The sequence below is a fragment of the Carassius auratus genome, unplaced genomic scaffold, assembly GCF_003368295.1.
Source record: "Carassius auratus strain Wakin unplaced genomic scaffold, ASM336829v1 scaf_tig00214327, whole genome shotgun sequence".
Lineage (NCBI taxonomy): Eukaryota > Metazoa > Chordata > Actinopteri > Cypriniformes > Cyprinidae > Carassius > Carassius auratus.
The window spans coordinates 168,349-187,975 of NW_020527617.1; the positions used below are offsets into that span (position 1 = coordinate 168,349).

Below are 19,627 nucleotides of genomic sequence, written 5' to 3' on the forward strand. Positions count from 1 at the left end.
CTATGGGTAATGAGTTTTTACATTTAAAAATTATTTTAAAAAAAACTTTAAGTCTGATCATTCTGAAAAGATATAGCAACCTGCACCGCTCTATCCCGCCGGTGTCTGCCGAGTTTGGGGCTTGTGGCTTTAAAGCCCTAGGAGGAGTAGCGTTTAGAATTTCTGTGTCAGAAAAATAATAATAAGAAAAAGAAGAAGTTTAAATAGCATAACAGTATGTTGGCTTGTTGCCAAGCCAACATAATAAGATTAAATAGTAGATCAGTAAGTTGGCTTTTTCAAGCCAACTTAATTATGCACTTTTCTCACTTGCTGCTATTAAAAAGCACAATTTATGCAAATAGTACACTGAAAAAAGTCTAACATTGCTGTTATTCGTTTAATGTGTATTTTGTCGTTGAAATAGCTTAAAATTATTGTTTTTTTCATTTAAACTAAACGTTTTAGTTTATATTTATGGTTGAATCCATTTTTTTTTACATGGATACAATATGATTTGCAGCGGGACATTAAACTGAATTTATTCATTTGATCAAAGCAATTTTATTAAATTAAGCATGGTTTGCACATGCGCATTGCTGAGTTGGAGTGCCGCTCTCTGACCACCTGACCTGTTTATTTAAAGAATTTAAAAAAAAAAACGTCCGTTACAGTTGAACTGTGTGTTAAGCGGCGGCCGCAGTAACTTACACTTCAACAGACCCCTCCAGGCTGGCTGAGAGACACAGAAGAACTACGAGCAACTCTGAAGAAGGTAAAATAATCAACTTTGTATACCCTTAATGTTTATTATTTTATTTTTTTCAATTAACGTTTTACCTGACTGGCCTTGACTCGTAATTTCAGCATTCACGCTCGATAGTATGTAACTATCACTAGGATATCACTATTATTTCTAAATGCATAATTATGCTAGACATTTTTTTCCGCTCAATTTCTGACACTTGAAATGCAGTAGTAAATCCCCAGGTTCAAGCTTCAAACTTCATGGATGCAAACAGCGCGCTTTTCGACACCTCCCGCTTTTTTCCCGTCAGTCTGCATGACTTGTGTGAATCGTGCAGTTCTGAGAGGTTCTGATTATAATTTCACAAAGTCATCTGAAGTAATTCCATAGCTTAATCTGAGGGACAGAATTATATTTAGATCATTAAATTACAGTTTACGGAAACATGTCTTCCCTCTCCCTGCGGCTGAAATCATTCTCCATTTTATATTCAAACCGCGCGCCTCGTCCGTTACAGCAGGATCGAGCAGGATACACGGTAAAACTCTCTCCAATATGATATATTCACATTATGATGCTTGATCTGTAGATAAAGGGCTGTGGATTTGCATAAAATGATTATTTTGTTGGAGTTTATTGCTGTTTTTAAACGACTCGCCACGGTGTGTCTGTTAGATCACACATTACAAGAACTATGAATTGGCATCAAACCAACAATAAATGGAATTTAAAACCGTGAAGAAACAAATGATCGATAAACTGTTGGACAGATATACACGAGGATTTGTGCCCTCGACATTTCTTAGCTTTGTGCCGTGAACGAATCGTTCGATTTAACCGGTTCTTCTTAGTGAACCGTTTGAACTAGTTCACCAAATCGAACTGAATCGTTTGAAACGATTCACGTCTCCAATAAGCATTAATCCACAAATGACTTAAAATGTTAACTTTTTTAATGTGGCTGACACTCCCTCTGAGTTCAAACAAACCAATATCCCGGAGTAATTCATGTACTGAAACAGTACACTGACTGAACTGCTGTGAAGAGAGAACTGAAGATGAACACCAAGCAGAGCCAGATTACAAACAAACACGCCCACTGCTGGAGCGGTTCTCTTTCTCGAGTCAAGAACCAGTTGCATCAGTTTTCCGATCAGCAGTACGTACACTGAACCGAGAATCGTTTCTGTCGGACACGTCCGATTTGATAACCGATGAGCTGATGATACTGCACATGCGCGATTCAGCGTGAAGCAGACTGACACACAGAGCGTCTGAACCGAACTGGTTCTTTTGTTATTGATTCTGACCTGGCGAAACGTAAGTTTATTTCATAACAAATACATTGCAATAAATTATGTATAGTAAGTGGATTACGATTTCTGCCCTTATGACATCTAATTTATTTACTTTATATCTTCAAGACTTAAATCCTCATGCACATTATTGCTGTTACTTTATTCCGTGTGTTGCAAAACTTAATTGTAAACTTTCCATGATTATGAGGTTTTTAACTGACTAAAGTTATGATTAAGGACTTTATATTTGATAGACTTCTCTAATGACGTCAAAACGTTGAGCATAAAAGAACAGATGGACCGTTTTTTTTTTTTTTCTTTTTTTTTTTTTGACTTGGGTCTCTGCAGAGCAAAAGTGGGCGTTTATCACCTTGTGAGTGTTTTCAAACTGCTGGGTGTTTCTAAATCATGCAATTAAAATGATCACCCTTACCCAACCCCAGCCCTAAACCTAACATCACTATGACATTAGCCAATCAGGTATCATGGTGTAAAAACACCCTGATTTGGTAACTCCCATTACATTCCTGCAGAGACCTATGCTGTTTTTTTTTCAACCGGTTTATTGAATCGAACTGCCCAAAATACTTTTTGACTACATTTTACATGTGTTTGCATCCCTGAAACTCTGAAACTTGACTAATGGTAATGGTTACTTATGCTATCAATAGCTAAAGGTCCTATGTGATCTTTTATTTACACTCCTAATTATCTTGTGTTCAGTATTTATCAGCCATAATATTACAAGGCGCAGCTATTTGTATCTGGTAATGTTAGTTTGCTACACTATTAACAGCATTTACATGTGGTAGAAATTTACCAAAATGTTAGCCAGCTTTTCTAAAATCATAAAATAAAGTATATATCTATTAATTTGTGTATGATGTTAGTAGTTAACACACTTTGATGGCTGAAACTTAAATCATGTTTTCTCTTTCAGCTTCAGGGAAGCAGCCACCAATCAGTTGTTCCTGCTGTGCAAATTATTTGGAATCTCCTGCCAGTGATCATGGCTTGTGGTAAGTTCTATTTCCAATGTCATGAGGACGTTTGTGATAATTAGGCATCCTAAAGTGTAAAATTTTCTCTCATCTGGGAAGTTGTCTACCAGATCTACTTAGTAAAACTAGATCATCACTTTAATTTAGTCACATCCCTTGTAATGAACATTTGATTATTTTGATTTGCTAATCAAATGTTTTGTTTTGAAAGTTTAGATTGTATAAGAGCTTGGCACATTATGATCTAACATGAAATCGGGAGATTTTCTGAAATTATAACATATTTTCTTTCTTTTTTTGTGCAGGATAATGAGGTTGAAGAACTGGAGCAGACAACCATGGCGATCTTTATCACTGGGAAAGAGGATCCTCTCCATCCACCTAAAGACATTTAAATTGTTGTCGAAGGAAAAGAGGTCCTGAACGAGTTGCCATCGGTTGCTGGGCTCATATATACACTAAACCTAAAATATCCAAAAAGGCTACAGTTCACCTTTGAATTTGTGCAAAATGTCCTGATGGAGCTTGATGGAATAAAGATGACCCCAAAATTCACTAGACTGACCACCCAGCTGTACAGGGATTAATTGTATAATTGCATAATTGTTACATTTTATTGTGTTTTTACAGCCAAGACTTTAGATCCTTTTAATAAAAAGGTTGTACTAACAAGGCTGCATTTTCACTGCAGCATTTACAAATGTGGCTGCCCAAGTTCGATGGCTACCAGGTACAAAGGTTGAATAAGGCCAAGTCTTATGAACAACTGAAGAGACTGATTGCAGTGTTTCAAGTATTTCTGCTGTCAATCTTCATACATTTGAAGCAAATATTCAATGTTGTGAGTTTATTGAACAATAAAAATGTTTTCTAAAGGAAAAGTGTTCTGAGTAGTCATTGATTAAAATTTATTGAAATCATTAATTAAATAAAATAATTAATTTAATCAGACCTATAAAAATTAGTTTGTACCAAACTAAAATAATTAATTTAATTTAACATATACATATTAGTTTAGTTGGTTTGTTCTAATTTAAAAAAATTAGTTTGTTCCAACCTAAAATAATTAGATTGATCAACCTTTAAAAAGTGGTTTGCATGGATTTAAAATTTTCAAGTTAAACTAAATTAAATTATTTACATTGAGTCAATGTCAAATGTTTCGTGTGATTGATTACTTCAATTTTTTTAAGTTGATACAAGGTTTTTATTTTTTCAGCGTACTTGAAAAAAAGCAGTACTTTTGATCTATTATTTCCTGCTAAATAATTGCTTTAATTGTATTGTTGGGTGCTGTTCTATAGACAATAATTAATGGCTCCCTGCTGAGATTTATACTTTGTGATTTCTATATTAAGTTTTCAGTAAACTCTATGGTTATCTCATATATAGTGTTTAAAATGTTTTAATGATTTTTTCAACAGTACAAGTGCAGTTCAAGGCATCATATTTACGAATGTGTGGAACTAATAGCATCGGTATCAGAAAAGCACCATCACGGTGATGAAATAATTGTGTGCATTTAAATCTCATCAGCTAAACAGTGTGTTGGTCGTTTTACAGTTTTTGTTTACTGTGGTCAATCATCCTTAAATACTAATTCCTTTTAGCATTGAATGTGGATGGAGAATGTCTCCGGTCTCTGTTGAAAAACCCATATTGATCAACCACCACATATGTGACCCTGGAACACAAAACCAGACTTAAGTCGCTGGGGTATATTTTTAGCAATAGCCAAAAAAAAAAAAAACCTTGTAAGGGTCAAAATTATCGATTTTATTTTTATGCCAAAAATCATTATATTGAGTAAAGATCATGTTCCATGAAGATATTTTGTAAATTTCCTACCATAAATATATCAAAACTTAATTTTTGATTAGTAATATGCATTGCTAAGAATTAATTTGGACAAATGTAAAGGTGATTTTCTCAGTATTTAGATTTTTTTGCACCATCAGATTCCAGATTTTCAAATAGTCGTATCTCGGCCAAATATTGTCCTATCCTGACAAACCATACTCCAATGGAAAAAATATGTTAAAAGAAATTGACGCTTAAGACCGGGGTCACTGTGGCGAGGGGGGCGTGGTTTAGCGGAATCCGCAACGGGAGAGAGACGGAGGGAGCAGAGCGAGGCGTAAGTAGGTCAAATGCAATTAACGAACACGTGTGTTTGATTGCAGTAATTGGCGTGGAGAGACCGGATATAAGCCGAGTCACCGCAGAGAGAAGGAGAGAGAGACACGCTGGGACCTCGTTCTGCACTAGGGAAGCTACAACAGTGCTTTAAAGTTATTGAAGTTATTGACCGTGTTTAAGCAATCGTTTGCTGTCTACGCCCAGAGGGCATCGTGTTTTTCTTATTTTGTATTACTGAATAAACGAGTGTCCCAGCAACAAGCCGACCCCTGCCTTCTTCCTTCCTATTGAGACTGTGTTGAACCTTGTTACAGTGGTGCCGAAACCCGGGAAGGAAGAAGAGCATCGCCGCCATGCAATCTCCGTCAGGTACGCCATTTGCGGACATCATCCAGTCGCTCGCCGGTCTTCATCAGGAACAACATCAACACATGCTGGCGATCAAGGAGGAGCAGGACAAACGCTTTGAGGCGCTCCTCCGGGCCCAGCATGAAGACCGCGAGCTATTCCGGAGCTGGGTAGACCGGGAGGCCCGGGCCACCCCTTCGTTTAAAGACCAGACATCTCCTCTGCCGCTCAACAAGATGGGGCCTCAGGATGATCCGGAGGCCTTCCTGGACCTGTTTGAAAAATCGGCAGAGGCTCGAGGGTGGCCCCCTGCGGACTGGCCCCTGCGGCTCATTCCCCTGCTGTCCGGGGAAGCGCAGGTGGCCGCTCACCAACTGCCAGTCCAAAACCTCCTGGCCTACCAGGACCTCAAGCGTGCCATCCTCCAGCGGGTCGGTCGGACTCCGGAGCAACATCGCCAGAGGTTCAGGACTCTAACCCTGGAAGAGTCTGGCCGGCCCTTCGTGATGGCACAGCAGCTCCGGGATTCCTGCCGCAAGTGGTTGATGGCCGACAGTAGCGACGTCGAGGACGTGATCGATCGTGTGGTACTGGAGCAGTTCGTGGCCAAGCTGCCAAGGAAGACAGCGCAGTGGGTCCAGTGCCACCGCCCGACGTCGCTGAACCAGGCCATCCAGCTGGCGGAAGACCAAATGGTGGCGTGTCCAGGGGTCGGCGACCCCTTACCATCTGCTTCTCTCTCTCCTTCTCTCTCCTCCCCTCCCCTCTCTCTCCCTAAATCTGTCCCTCTCCCCAGGTCCCGTGGGGGGCTTCCGTCGAAGCTAGCCCCGAGGTGGAGGACGAATTACGGGGCTGAGTCACCAGCAGGTCCCAGGGCTCCTCCCAGGGGTGGGACCTCGCCCATGGGATCCGTTCCCCAGGCCCCGGCCTCTCCGCTCTCTCCTCGCCAATCGCTTGACCTACTTCCTGCCGCCAGGGTGGCGGTAAAGTCTGGGCCGGCCTGTTGGCGTTGCGGGGACCCAGGGCATTTTATCGATAGGTGTCCGGTGATGGAAGTGGGGACGTTGATCCGGGTCCCCGACGCGCCAAAGGCTGCCCTCGATCAGGCTGGCTTATACCAAATACCAGTGAGTATCAAGGGGGGTACATATCAGGCTTTGGTGGATTCGGGATGTAACCAATCCTCCATCCATCAAAGCCTGATTCATCCGAAGGCATTGGATAATAGCCGCATGGTTAGGGTTCGGTGTGTACACGGGGAAGTGGTGAATTACCCTATTTTGCCTGTGGATATTAAATTTAGGGGAGGAAAACATAGAGTAGAGGTGGCCGTTAATCCGCACCTCAGGCATCCGATAATTTTGGGTACGAATTGGCCCGCGTTTAATGAATTATTGGGGTATTTATGTTCGGATGGCTCTTGGGGGAAACAAGGGAGGGATGGAGTAGCGGTTGCGCAGGTGGGAGAGGCTGAACCGGAACCACCGGAACCTGTTGCAGGGGAACCGAGTGCTCCCGAGCGGAACATCCTCCCGGAGCGCGATGATTTTCCCCTGGAACAGTCCCGCGATGAGACGCTAAAAAATGCTTTTGACCAGGTTCGCTCGATCGACGGACAGCTTCTCCTCCCTGACCAACCGCTCTCTTATCCTTACTTTTCAATTTTAAAAGATAGGTTGTATCGGGTGACCCAAGACGCCCAGACAAAGCAAGATACAACCCAGTTGTTGATACCTAAAAGCCGCCGGGAAATGCTTTTCCAGGCGGCTCATTGTAATCCAATGGCCGGGCATTTAGGGCAAGCGGCTACACTAAACCGTCTCATGGCCCGCTTCTTCTGGCCGGGCATTCACGAGAATGTGCGCAGGTGGTGCGCGGCTTGTCGTGAATGTCAGCTGGTGAATCCACCGGCCACCCCAAAAGCACCATTGTGCCCCCTTCCATTAATGCAGGTCCCCTTCGAACGAATTGGCATGGACCTCATCGGGCCATTAGAGCGGTCAGCACGAGGACACCGCTTTGCATTAGTTCTGGTGGACTATGCAACGCGATATCCTGAGGCAGTGCCTCTCCGCTCTATTTCCGCGAAGAGTGTGGCGAGTGCACTGTTTCAATTAATCTCCCGGGTGGGGATCTCAAAGGAGATCCTCACCGATCAGGGCACGGCGTTTATGTCACGTACTATTCGCGAGCTTTATGAATTATTGGGCATTAGATCGATTCGAACAAGCGTCTATCACCCACAAACAGACGGGCTGGTCGAGCGATTTAATCGCACATTAAAATCCATGATTCGTAAGTTCGTTCAGGAAGACGCCAAAAATTGGGATAGGTGGCTAGAACCCCTCTTGTTCGCTGTACGGGAGGTCCCGCAAGCCTCCACGGGGTTTTCCCCCTTCGAGCTTCTTTATGGGCGCCATCCCCGCGGGGTCCTTGACGTCCTTAAAGAAACTTGGGAGGACGGACCTTCTGCTAGTAAAAACGAAATTCAATATGTCATGGACCTGAGAACAAAACTCCACACGTTGGGGCGGCTATCCATGGAGAATTTGTTGCAGGCTCAAGACAAACAGAGTCGGTTGTACAACAGGGGGGCTAGGCTACGTCAATTTGCACCGGGAGATAAAGTGCTTGTATTACTCCCTACCTCTAGTTCAAAGTTACTCGCGAAGTGGCAAGGACCCTTTGAGGTCACACGGCGGGTTGGGGATCTTAACTATGAGGTAGCTCGAACGGATAGGGGCGGGGCACATCAAATATACCACCTCAACCTATTAAAAAAATGGTCTGAGGCGGAATCAGTGTTGCTGGCGACGGTAGTGAGTGGGGAGGAGGATCTCGGTCCAGAAGCGAGTTCAAATTCCCAATCTCTCGCTCTGGCCCCTGGAGGAGACCACCTCTCACCATCGCAGCTCACTGATATCAAGTCCATTCAAGCAGCCTTTGCTGATGTGTTCTCGCCCCTGCCTGGTCGAACGGATCTCATTCAGCACCATGTTGAGACCGAGCCGGGCGTGGTAGTTCGCAGCCGGCCGTATAGATTACCTGAACATAAAAAAAAGGTGGTTCAAGGGGAGTTAGAGGCAATGCTAGAGATGGGAGTAATAGAAGAATCCAACAGTGACTGGGCGAGCCCGATCGTCTTAGTACCTAAAACAGACGGCTCTGTGCGGTTCTGTGTGGATTATAGAAAGGTGAATGCTGTGTCAAAATTTGACGCATATCCAATGCCCCGGGTGGACGAATTGCTTGATCGGCTAGGCTCGGCTCGCTTTTACTCGACGCTGGACTTAACTAAAGGTTATTGGCAGATCCCCTTGTCTCCCATGACCAAAGAAAAAACAGCTTTCACCACGCCGTTCGGGTTACACCAATTTGTCACTCTTCCGTTCGGGCTATTCGGGGCTCCAGCCACGTTTCAGCGTCTCATGGACAAAATTCTCAGTCCGCATGCTGCATATGCCGCCGCCTACCTGGATGACATCATCATCTACAGTGGGGATTGGCAGCGACATATGCAGCATTTGCGAGCGGTCCTGAAGACGCTGAGGAGGGCTGGGCTCACGGCTAATCCGAGGAAGTGTGCAATTGGGCGGGTGGAAGTAAGATATCTGGGTTTCCACTTGGGTCATGGACAGGTGCGTCCCCAAATTGATAAGATGGCAGCAGTTGCAACTTGTCCAAGGCCTAAGACCAAAAAGGAGGTTAGACAGTTCCTGGGGCTGGCAGGGTATTATAGAAGGTTTGTACCTAATTTTTCGGATACTGCTAGCCCGCTGACTGATTTAACTAAAAAGGAGGCACCAGATACAGTCCAGTGGACGGAGCAGTGCCAGCAGGCTTTCACCCAGTTAAAAGCTGCCCTGTGTGGCGGACCACTCCTGAATGCACCTAACTTTTCTCTCCCCTTTATCTTGTAGACAGACGCGTCGAACAGAGGGTTGGGCGCAGTCCTGTCCCAGGAGGTGGAGGGGGAAGAACGGCCGGTGCTGTACATCAGTCGGAAGCTCTCTAAGAGAGAGACGATGTACAGCACCATAGAAAAAGAATGTCTAGCGATCAGGTGGGCTGTTCTTACCCTCCGTTATTACCTCCTGGGGCGGGAGTTCACCCTCTGTTCGGACCACGCTCCTCTGCAGTGGCTCCACCGCATGAAAGATACCAACGCGCGGATCACCCGGTGGTATCTAGCTTTACAACCGTTTAAATTTCAGGTGATCCACAGGCCGGGTGTACAGATGGCTGTGGCTGACTTCCTCACCAGGAGGGGGGGGGGGGGGGGGGAGGCTGCAGGCCGGACGGGTCCCCGGCCTGAGTCGGGCGGTGGGGGTATGTGGCGAGGGGGGCGTGGTTTAGCGGAATCCGCAACGGGAGAGAGACGGAGGGAGCAGAGCGAGGCGTAAGTAGGTCAAATGCAATTAACGAACACGTGTGTTTGATTGCAGTAATTGGCGTGGAGAGACCGGATATAAGCCGAGTCACCGCAGAGAGAAGGAGAGAGAGACACGCTGGGACCTCGTTCTGCACTAGGGAAGCTACAACAGTGCTTTAAAGTTATTGAAGTTATTGACCGTGTTTAAGCAATCGTTTGCTGTCTACGCCCAGAGGGCATCGTGTTTTTCTTATTTTGTATTACTGAATAAACGAGTGTCCCAGCAACAAGCCGACCCCTGCCTTCTTCCTTCCTATTGAGACTGTGTTGAACCTTGTTACAGTCACATATGTGAAATAAACCTGTTTTAAAATGCTTTTACCAGTAATTTAGTGTAACAATCAAATCCAAATGAACAGCATTACAGCTTCAGTTATACGTTTTTAATGATTAATAATAATCACTAATTATTATTATCAATATAATAATACTTATAATAAGAATTAATGTAAAATATTATTATATTTATTTCATTATTAATAATTAATAATAAATATTGCAGTACCTGTTTATCATTTATTGAGTAGTTGTCTAATTAGCATCTGTTCATTTCCAGAGCAGCTAATGCAACTATATGTTCTGTGTCGCATGAAAAGGCAAGTAAAAGTGAGTCTGGTAAATATTTGCTGAAGATTCTCACTTTATTTAACATTTAAGCTGCTATGACACATGTTGTTTTGGATTGTACTAGCAGCAGAGTGAATGAAGATAAATGACGCTTAGCCTTGGGATGTGGGATGTTTTTCTTGGATTAAATGTTTCACAACCCCATGTTCAGGGTCAGTGCACTGCATGCTTTGAGCGTTAGTTGGCTTGTGCTCAGCGAGTACAGGGGACATCTGCACTGACTCACAGCGTACATGTACTGTACGTAAGTTACTGGAATCTGTTCTCTGAAAGTATACATGCCATGAGATCCTTTTTTTTTATGAAGTGCTCAGACTGTTGCCTTCTTATTTAAACCACTTGTGCTCGCTCTCAATATCTTCCACAGCCTTCTGCTGCCAGGCTCGTCAATAGAAATAAGCTTTTTTGTCCGCTGGAGTATTCAGTGGACTGTAATGGAAGCATTATTCTCTTTTATGATTTTATCTCAGGTGATATAGCAAGAGTTTAGTCTTTGTTGATATTATCATGCTGAGACAGTACATTGTGAACCAAATTAAAAGGTTCTTTATCTTTGTCCTGAGAGCACTTAAAAGGAGCTGCATTATTAATAGGTAAATTATTTTAATTAGTGTACCACAGGGAAGAAGACATGCCTTTAGTAGGCATTGGCAGTGCTGAGTGGTCCTAAATTTCCTAAATTTTCTTTTTATATATGTAAATAAAAGAAAGAAAATACTCAAACACATTTCTGAAATTGTTAAAATAATAAGTAAATAAATAAATAAAAGTGCTTTGTGTATTGTTTTTTCTTTCAGTCAAAGGACAAATAATTAAAATAAAATAAAACATCCTTTTGGAATTAAAAACGTTGTAATTCAATGAAACAAGACAATTAAATAAAAAATTAAATTTTCTATGTAACAAAACAAACAAAATAGTAAAACAAAATAAATGAATTAAACAAGAAAATAAAGCAAATAATACATTTAAATAAGACTTTTAAATAAATGAAATCAAACAAACAAAAAATAAAAGAGGTGCTTGGTGTTTTTTTTTTTTTTTTTTTTTTTACTTCATAAAATGAAACAAAACAACCTATAATGCAATTTAAAAAATAAACGAACAAATAAATACTTATCAGAAAGTTTCAGAAAAGCTTTTAAATTAAACAAAATAATAACAACAGGCCAAGAAAATAAACAAATTAGTGTAAATTACTGCTGTGTGATTGTTTCCTATTCTGCACATGTACAACTTTATCAAAAAATCGAATAAATTAATTAATTAAAGCAATGAATCAAAGCAAAAATCAAATCCTTAAGAATTTGTTCAGTCAGAAGAGCCAATAATTTATAATGAATGAAGAAAAGAAAATGAATTTAAGTCTGATGAACCCAATAAAAAGAGAATGTTTGAAGCACAGATTAATTTTTTTCTGGTTTGTAATGTGTTTGGATTTATCAGACTCTATAGCAGAGGGGAATAATTTCATTGGGAACAAGGGGCTGCCCCTTCTCTGTGGCATGCTGTGAAACATCCTCTGTGGCATCACAAACAGTTGCAGATGATGGTGCAGTTTATGATTAGAATTAAAAACCCTGCCCCCCTTAAACAAGCACGTGCCACACAATAACAACACAGAGCTTTTAGCGATGTGAACTAATTTTAGACAGGATTATGAAGCTTAGATAATGGAGATTGTCAGAGCAGCACCATGTCCAAAAATAAATAGGGTGCACACACACAAAGACTCGGGGGGAATTAAAGCCCCTGGAAAGTCGTGGCCATGGGTTCAGGCCGCTGACAGACTGTCTGTGCAGCACTTTGACCTCGGTTAATTTGTTTTAAGGAATCATGTTGTAATTCTTCCTGAGAATAATTTTTTTTTTTGGTATTTGACTTAAAATTGAGCATCAGACAGCAACATTGGGAAGTGAGAAAAATATATTCATAGTCTAGCTTTCAGTCACGTGACTAGCTCAAAGACTTGGAAGGCAAAGCATCCACAGAACTGCTGCAAAAGCCTCTCAATTTTCCATCTGTTTCCCAGCTGCAAATTTTTAGATCACCTCTAATAAGAATAAAACAAAGGTGTGTGAGCAAAATGCAAGTTTTGGCCATTTGCAATCCTCACTCGCGGCAATATCTTATTAAACAGTGCGACAAAATGTAAAAACGCTTGAATTGTCTTAATATATTTAAAACTGTAACATTAAAAGATCAAATTCAGTAATCACTAAATTAATGATGCATAGTTTAAGGTTAAAAAAACATTACTTTCCATATAATGCATATTTTTGTTTCTCATCTATGCCCGCCTTCTGAAACACGTAGATTTTTACAAAGCTCATCACTCTGAAAAGCGAGGTGTGCTCTGATTGGCCAGCTATCCAGTGCGTTGTGATTGGCTGAATGCCTCAGGCATGTGATAGAAATGTTACGCCTCTGCTCTGACCCCACTGATCACATGACCCCTTTAATTTGTTAAGTGTTTCCCTTATAATGGTTTTGTATGGGAAAATATTTAATGTGAAACGTTGCACATTTTGTTCATATTCTGGGTTCATCTGCTTGCTGTACAAAATATGCACCATCAATAAGGTGTTTACAGAACTTCGCCTTTTAATATCTGTGTTTTACTACATTTCTACTTAATGCAATCTGCGTAAAAATAACTGCTGGTCAGTGGAGCCAAGCTTTGTTTTGCCCTCCTGGTGGGCGTTCCTATGAGTGTGTGATGTCACGTGAAAACTGTCAATTGCTGAGTTTTCGCCCTGCATGTATGAATTTTTAAGATAAACAAACTGCAGTGTTACTTCAATCAGATTGAGCGCAAGTTCATAAATGATTCATGAGCTGCGATATTTGAGTCTAAGTCTGAGATTTAAAGACTAACTCTTTTACTGCTTTTTTATTACAGGCAAAGGCATCAGACCATTGGTAAGTTTCAGCATTGTTATTTATATTAATAGACTCGTATGGCATTATAAGGTGCTTATTTTAATATAGTCCCAAGTCTATATAAGTCCTCGTTGGCAACAGAACAGACAGTTGGTTTCGAAAGTCCGTTGGTTTCGAAGTCCGACCACATTTCCTGATATAAAACTTGAATCCATTTCTACTGCCTTCACAAACCTCAAAGATGGCCCGGCAGAAGGGTGGGTTGACCACATATTGGAAAAGCTGTATTCCAAAGTCCAAAATGCCAAACCATCCCCAGAATAGAGTATAGCATCACCTGTTTTATTTTAACTAGATACCATGCCAAAAACCTCCACTAGATTTCTCTCTCCATTCCTGCGGCTACCCTGTCTGTGTATTTGATCTGCTTCATCTGTTTCCAGTGGAGACAACTGGGCAATCATCACGTGCATCTGCAGCCCAAGCAGAAGCGCAAGGCGAGGAGTAGGAGACTTCTGAAGAGGGGGTTAGCAGGAAAGAGACTCAGCGTAGAACAGTTATAGTCCTTCAAACGTTTAAAAGGGCTAAAAAATGCTCTGGTGAGGTCACGTCCACCTGTTTTATCTCCCTTTTTAGTTCAAATGTTGTCACGATATCTACCAAGTCCAATCTGCCAATTCCTGAGTGACCTGTGATTAGATTAGGTGGATGAATTTAAACCAGGAAAAACAAACACCAGGTTGCCATACATGTACACCGCCGCTCAAAAGCTTGGGTTAGTCACCACCATTTAAAATAATCAAAAGACACAGTAAAGGCATTTATTTTCTTTAAAAGTTTCCACAAAAATATTAAGCATCACAACTGTGCAGTGTATATAAAGGAATAAATGTACAATAGTGGGCAAAGATGCAGCACCATAAAGGCATTTTAAATATTTAACAATCGTTTCAGAATCATAACCATAACAATAAATATGAAATATTTAAATTCAAGAATAAATTTGATGAAAGTATTCTTTTTTTTTAAAAAAGAGGAAGAATGGGATCAGGACATGATCCAGGATCAGACACCTGGGGTTCTTGTGAAGCAGCAGCTCATGTTTACAGCCCACTGCACCACTGCTCTTATCCCATTTCAGCTTTAAACCCTTTAGCCATCTTGCTTGCTAGACTTCCATTGTAATTGCATTATTATAAACATATTCTTCCTTTTGACAAACTGACAGACAAGGTGAAACTATAGTCTGTGGGAATCTAACATTAGTTTGAAAATAAGCCAATTTTTCTTTGTCTGCTGCTCTTTCATTAGACACAGACAGGATCACTGATATAGCCCTAAACGCAGTTCCCATTGACTGCACTTAGGTTTGTATGTAGACGATATGAGTGCGATTTATTTACATGTAGGGGTGTGCACAAAATGGTCAAAAACACAAATTGCTGTAAGAAACTTTGCTCAGCACACTGTGTCTTTGTCTCAGGAACATCTGTGTTGGTGCGCGTTCTAATTGTTATTGGACAGAGGAGCTAACCTTCTCCCAACTATGTGGATATTATTTTTTTTCTCAACATTTATGTGTGAAACAATATAAACAGGATAAACATAGGGTGACACGAGTGTATGTACGTTCTGTGCTGTAATTGGCACAGTCTGCTTTATTTTTTCCATTTGCTCTGCTTGAGCTTGAATGCTTTTGTTCTATGTATATCTGTGTATATATTGTTTAGACACTTTTTCAACTAAAAGAAAACAACATTGTTGTGAATGATGCCTAATCATAAGCTTGCTAAGAGATTATTAAAAAATAACAATAATTTTTCTTTAAACATGATTTAAATATATATATATATATATGAGTCCAAATATTTGCATTTAAAATTTTTGGAAAATTTTCCATCGCTACTTAGAAGACTGTAAGGCACAATTTATCTCTTAAAAATGTTTGGAAATGGAGCGAAATTTCTATTTTTAGAGATATGGTTATAGACTATCACATGTTAATTATCATTCATCTGACAGAAAGACATTAATCAGACACAGAAACGCTCCTTTTATAGAGATTCATTTAGCCTCAGATGACTTTGATCTTAAGGCCAGGAAGATCCACTTAAGATGATTTAGAGTGGAAAAGTCTCAGTTTTCTGAGACTCTTCAGAAGTGTGACTGGATCAGATGCGTGATTGGGTTGTTTAGTGATGTTTGGTTATTTATAGATTCTTTAAACACTTTTGGCGTGTGTTTCTCACTGGGAGAATAAGATTTTGCCTAGACCAATAATGAACTTGATAGTTCATGTCTTTTAACTGTGTCTTATTTTTCCATAATATGGTAAATAGGACAGTGTTAGCTGTGAGGGAAAGAGCCTTTCAAGGCAATCTTTTCTATTGTGGAGGTCATGGAAGATCAACATAAATAGCCTCATATGTATTTTAAGATGAAGAACAATTTGTCATTCTGGATTTTTCAGATATTTTAAGCATTATAAAAAAGCTGGCTTTTAAGACTAATGCTTTATGGATACTGAATATTACCATTTAACTGAGCATTAAAGGTGGTGTGAGTCCAAGTGCTCCCAAAATACTTTTCTTAGCTGAATCTGGACTGGATCTCAATTTGCTCACTTATAATATGCACAAATGTATATGTGTGTATACTTTGCTGCCAATGAGTGAGTACATACTTTTAAGTAGAAACATTTGGACACATACTACACTATGAAACAGTACGCATCTAGCAAAATGAACCTTACTATTAATTATTACATTACCCAAAAATGAAAATTCTGTCGTCATATACAGTACTGCCATGTCGACCCAAACCCATAAGATTTTTGTTAATCTTCTAAACACAAATTAAGATATTGTTAATAAAACTTGAGAGGTTTCTGTCCTTCCTCTGAAAGTCATGGAAACCAAAACTTAGAGACAATTAATAGAAGTCTTATGGGTTTAAAATAACTGAGGGTGAGCAAAGGACAGAGTTTAATTTTTTGGGGGTGAACTATCCCTTTAAATTCACTGATTTTACAAATTTTTCTCTCTGCTTTTGTTCAACTGAAGAAGTTGAAACAATGTTCTCCTTTTCTGATACAAAAGGCCTTGTGGGTCATAGATGCATGGATGCCCACTTTAAAAAACCCAAAGGAAATGGTGCACTGTCTGAGCATCTTTGCTAAAAGATTCTCTAGCTTGTATTTTCAACATACCATGATTTGCAGCACACTAATTATCATGTTTCATGTCCTATTTAGGTGCCTCTGCTGCTACACATGCATTTCCAGTTCCTTTGTTATTGTCACCTTTAGATTGAAAAGCTTCAATCTTCCAGCTCCAGCAGCAAGCCCAGATCTAGTATGTGCATCCTTCAACATTTTGGGAAGCATCTGTGCCAGCAGCCCTGGCTTTTTCTAGCATGTGTTTGATGCAGGTTATACTTGATGTGTGTGACATCATGTTTCCCCTCAGGGAGAGAATCAGTGATACAGCCTTTCCATGTTTGGTCAAGGGGGATAGGTTAAACAGATCGATCACCCTGGCAAGCAGATTGGTCTCCACATATCAATAGCTGAACTCACTCACATATTACTTGCATAGCAAGGGCAGCTGTGGCATCTAGAATCAGCAGCAAGGTCAGAGACGACAGTCTAGCCTGGTTTGTGGCTACTGGGTTGAGTATATTTTAGGATCCTGACTATTAATAGAACACACAAAGCCCATCTGCTGGACTGATTTGTGTGTGTGAGGGAGGCAGAGTGTCAGTAAATGTTTAGAAATTGAGGGATGGATTGGTGAAAAGCTCATTTATACTTCCTGTCTATGGCATTTACACAATAAACATGTAGATGTGCAGAAAAGGCTTCTGTATCCTTACATATATCCATAAAATTTTTAAATCATGAAAATGTTCACTATCAGTTAAAAATAATATATAGCTTATTTATAACTCAAAGGTCTAAGGCCACATTGAAAGTCTGTAATTTCTCAAATCTGATTTACACCAGGAAATGAACTAATCTATACATTTTAGAGATTAAAGCAAAAATGCCTGAATGCAAAGATACTGCAGGAATAATCTCCATTATGTTCTGCTGTAATTATGACAACGCTGCTTGTTTTCAGACTTTTAAAAACTGGAAGTATCAGTATTTCAATTTCATTAACCCCAGTTATTTTCGTGATTCCAAAACTATCAAGAACTCTGTTCTTTAGTGAAACAATAGCTGTTCCAAAAAACAAAAAAATAGATATATAATATTAATTTCATAATAAACATTTAAATACATGTAGACTTTTTTATTGTTTTATATATATATATATATATATATATATATATATATATATATATATATATATATATATATATATATAACTTAAGCTATTTAAGTGATCCTGTTCTCCCTCGTGGAGAACAGGATCACATCTTGATTAAGAGCATAAATAACTTGACAGTGATCATGTGTCTCTTTGTAAAGACATTAATCTCAAATCATGTCGAAGAATATGATCATCAGTTTTTACACAAACTACTGGAGATCCTGCAGCTTGAGTGAGAGAGACAAACCCAAGCGTAAGACATTATTAAGTTCATATGCTAGTCAATGTTTCACTGTTAAATCAGAAAAGTGAACTCTTGGACCCCACTGTACATGAGTGGCATGTTGGCATGTTGGCATGTTGGAAGGGTAAAAAGAAACCTCTGGCAGTATTGTCATTCCATTCACAAACCTTCACCCTGCACTGATTTAATTTATATGCGGTCATTCCAGCTTTGTTTTGCTTTCCCATATTTGTTTCTGTTCTCTTGACAGCTGTTGTGAACTGACTGCATGATTCTCTCACAAGGGAGCCATGGGGTTCTGGCCAGTATAAACTTGCTTAATAAAAGCTATTGAAATCTTATATCGGGAGAACTCTTGTTTACCAACATTCTTACAAAGCATCTATTTTAGCGTTCCACAGAACAGAGGAAGTCATTGATGCTTTATTTATAGTCTGTGATGCATTATGGGATATCTTGCCTCATAGAACTCCAACATCAATGCCTTTTTCACAAACAAGTCGATGACTTCCTCTGGTGGAACACTAAAAAAAGATATTTTCAAGAATGTTGGTAAACAAGAGTTCTATTTCTTTTTCATTTGTATTAGCTGAGGTATAAATCAGAATAATTTCCTTAGTAATTTAAGTTGCCTCTAATGGAAATATCAGGTTGCTTGTGTGTTAGTCGTTGCTGGTGTCCCCATCAGGCTTCTGAACTAGCTTAAGCAATATGATTACTATGGGTTTACCAGCTTGTTTTGCTGGAGAGCAACACTACTGTGCTGATCCACCAACATAAACCTGGATCAGCAAAGAAATTCAGTTGAACTGGCCTAAGCTAACCTTTTCAGCAGGTCATTTAACCCAGAACTTTCCATACAGGAACTAGGGGAAAGAAAGGAATGACATCTCTATCATCTCCCTCTGAATCTGTCTTTATCTCAACGTGTTTATCCCAAGGATTCATTTTCAGCCCAGATGTGTTGAACATCTCTCTCTGAATTGAGAAATGTTTATGACCCTGTGTAATGGGCAGTTTTTGATCAAGGGAAAATGTCTTTTGAGATTTAAGCTGTGTGACGGAGATTAAAGGATATGGCAGTCTGTTGTCTTTATATGGACAACTGCTCAATTTTTTAAAGCAGTTTATAACTAGTATGTGCGGTTTAATCTTGATATCATGTTCTCCTAATGGTCTTTGATTAGTGTGGTCAGTGTTTTAGTCAGATGCCAAAGCTTTGAAATACTGATTTAGCCTCACAAAATTAATATAGAAGACTTTTGGGTTATATTTGAGTTGTATTAAACACATTAAATATTTACAACAGGGCAGCAATGGTTGTTTGTGCAGTTTTTATTTAGCTAGTATGAGTAAAAATACTTACCTTGTTAACTGTTCACATTCAACGTGCAGTATAAAAAGTACAGTAGTATTTAAAAGAGAATTATTATGCTTGCTTTGTTGTTTGTTAATAATTGTGTAACTTTTTAAAGACTCTCTTCAAGCTTCTAGGGAATTCCATGAAGGGTTGTTTGGATATTACAGAGCATTCCTTCAGCAGCCAATCAGAGTCAAGAGTCAGTCAGACAGACTCCACCCCCCGCTGCAGATGATTGGCTCTTCCTGCCCT

The 19,627-nt window shown here is 40.0% G+C and overlaps 1 long non-coding RNA gene across 1 annotated transcript; it reads left to right on the forward strand.

Annotated features, from left to right (window-relative positions):
• The first annotated feature begins 356 nt into the window (after positions 1-356).
• LOC113091860 (uncharacterized) lies at positions 357-3,911 on the forward strand. The gene is made up of 3 exons (XR_003287461.1): positions 357-754; positions 2,966-3,044; positions 3,332-3,911. It is a non-coding gene; the product is annotated as an uncharacterized LOC113091860 (long non-coding RNA).
• The last annotated feature ends 15,716 nt before the right edge of the window (positions 3,912-19,627 follow it).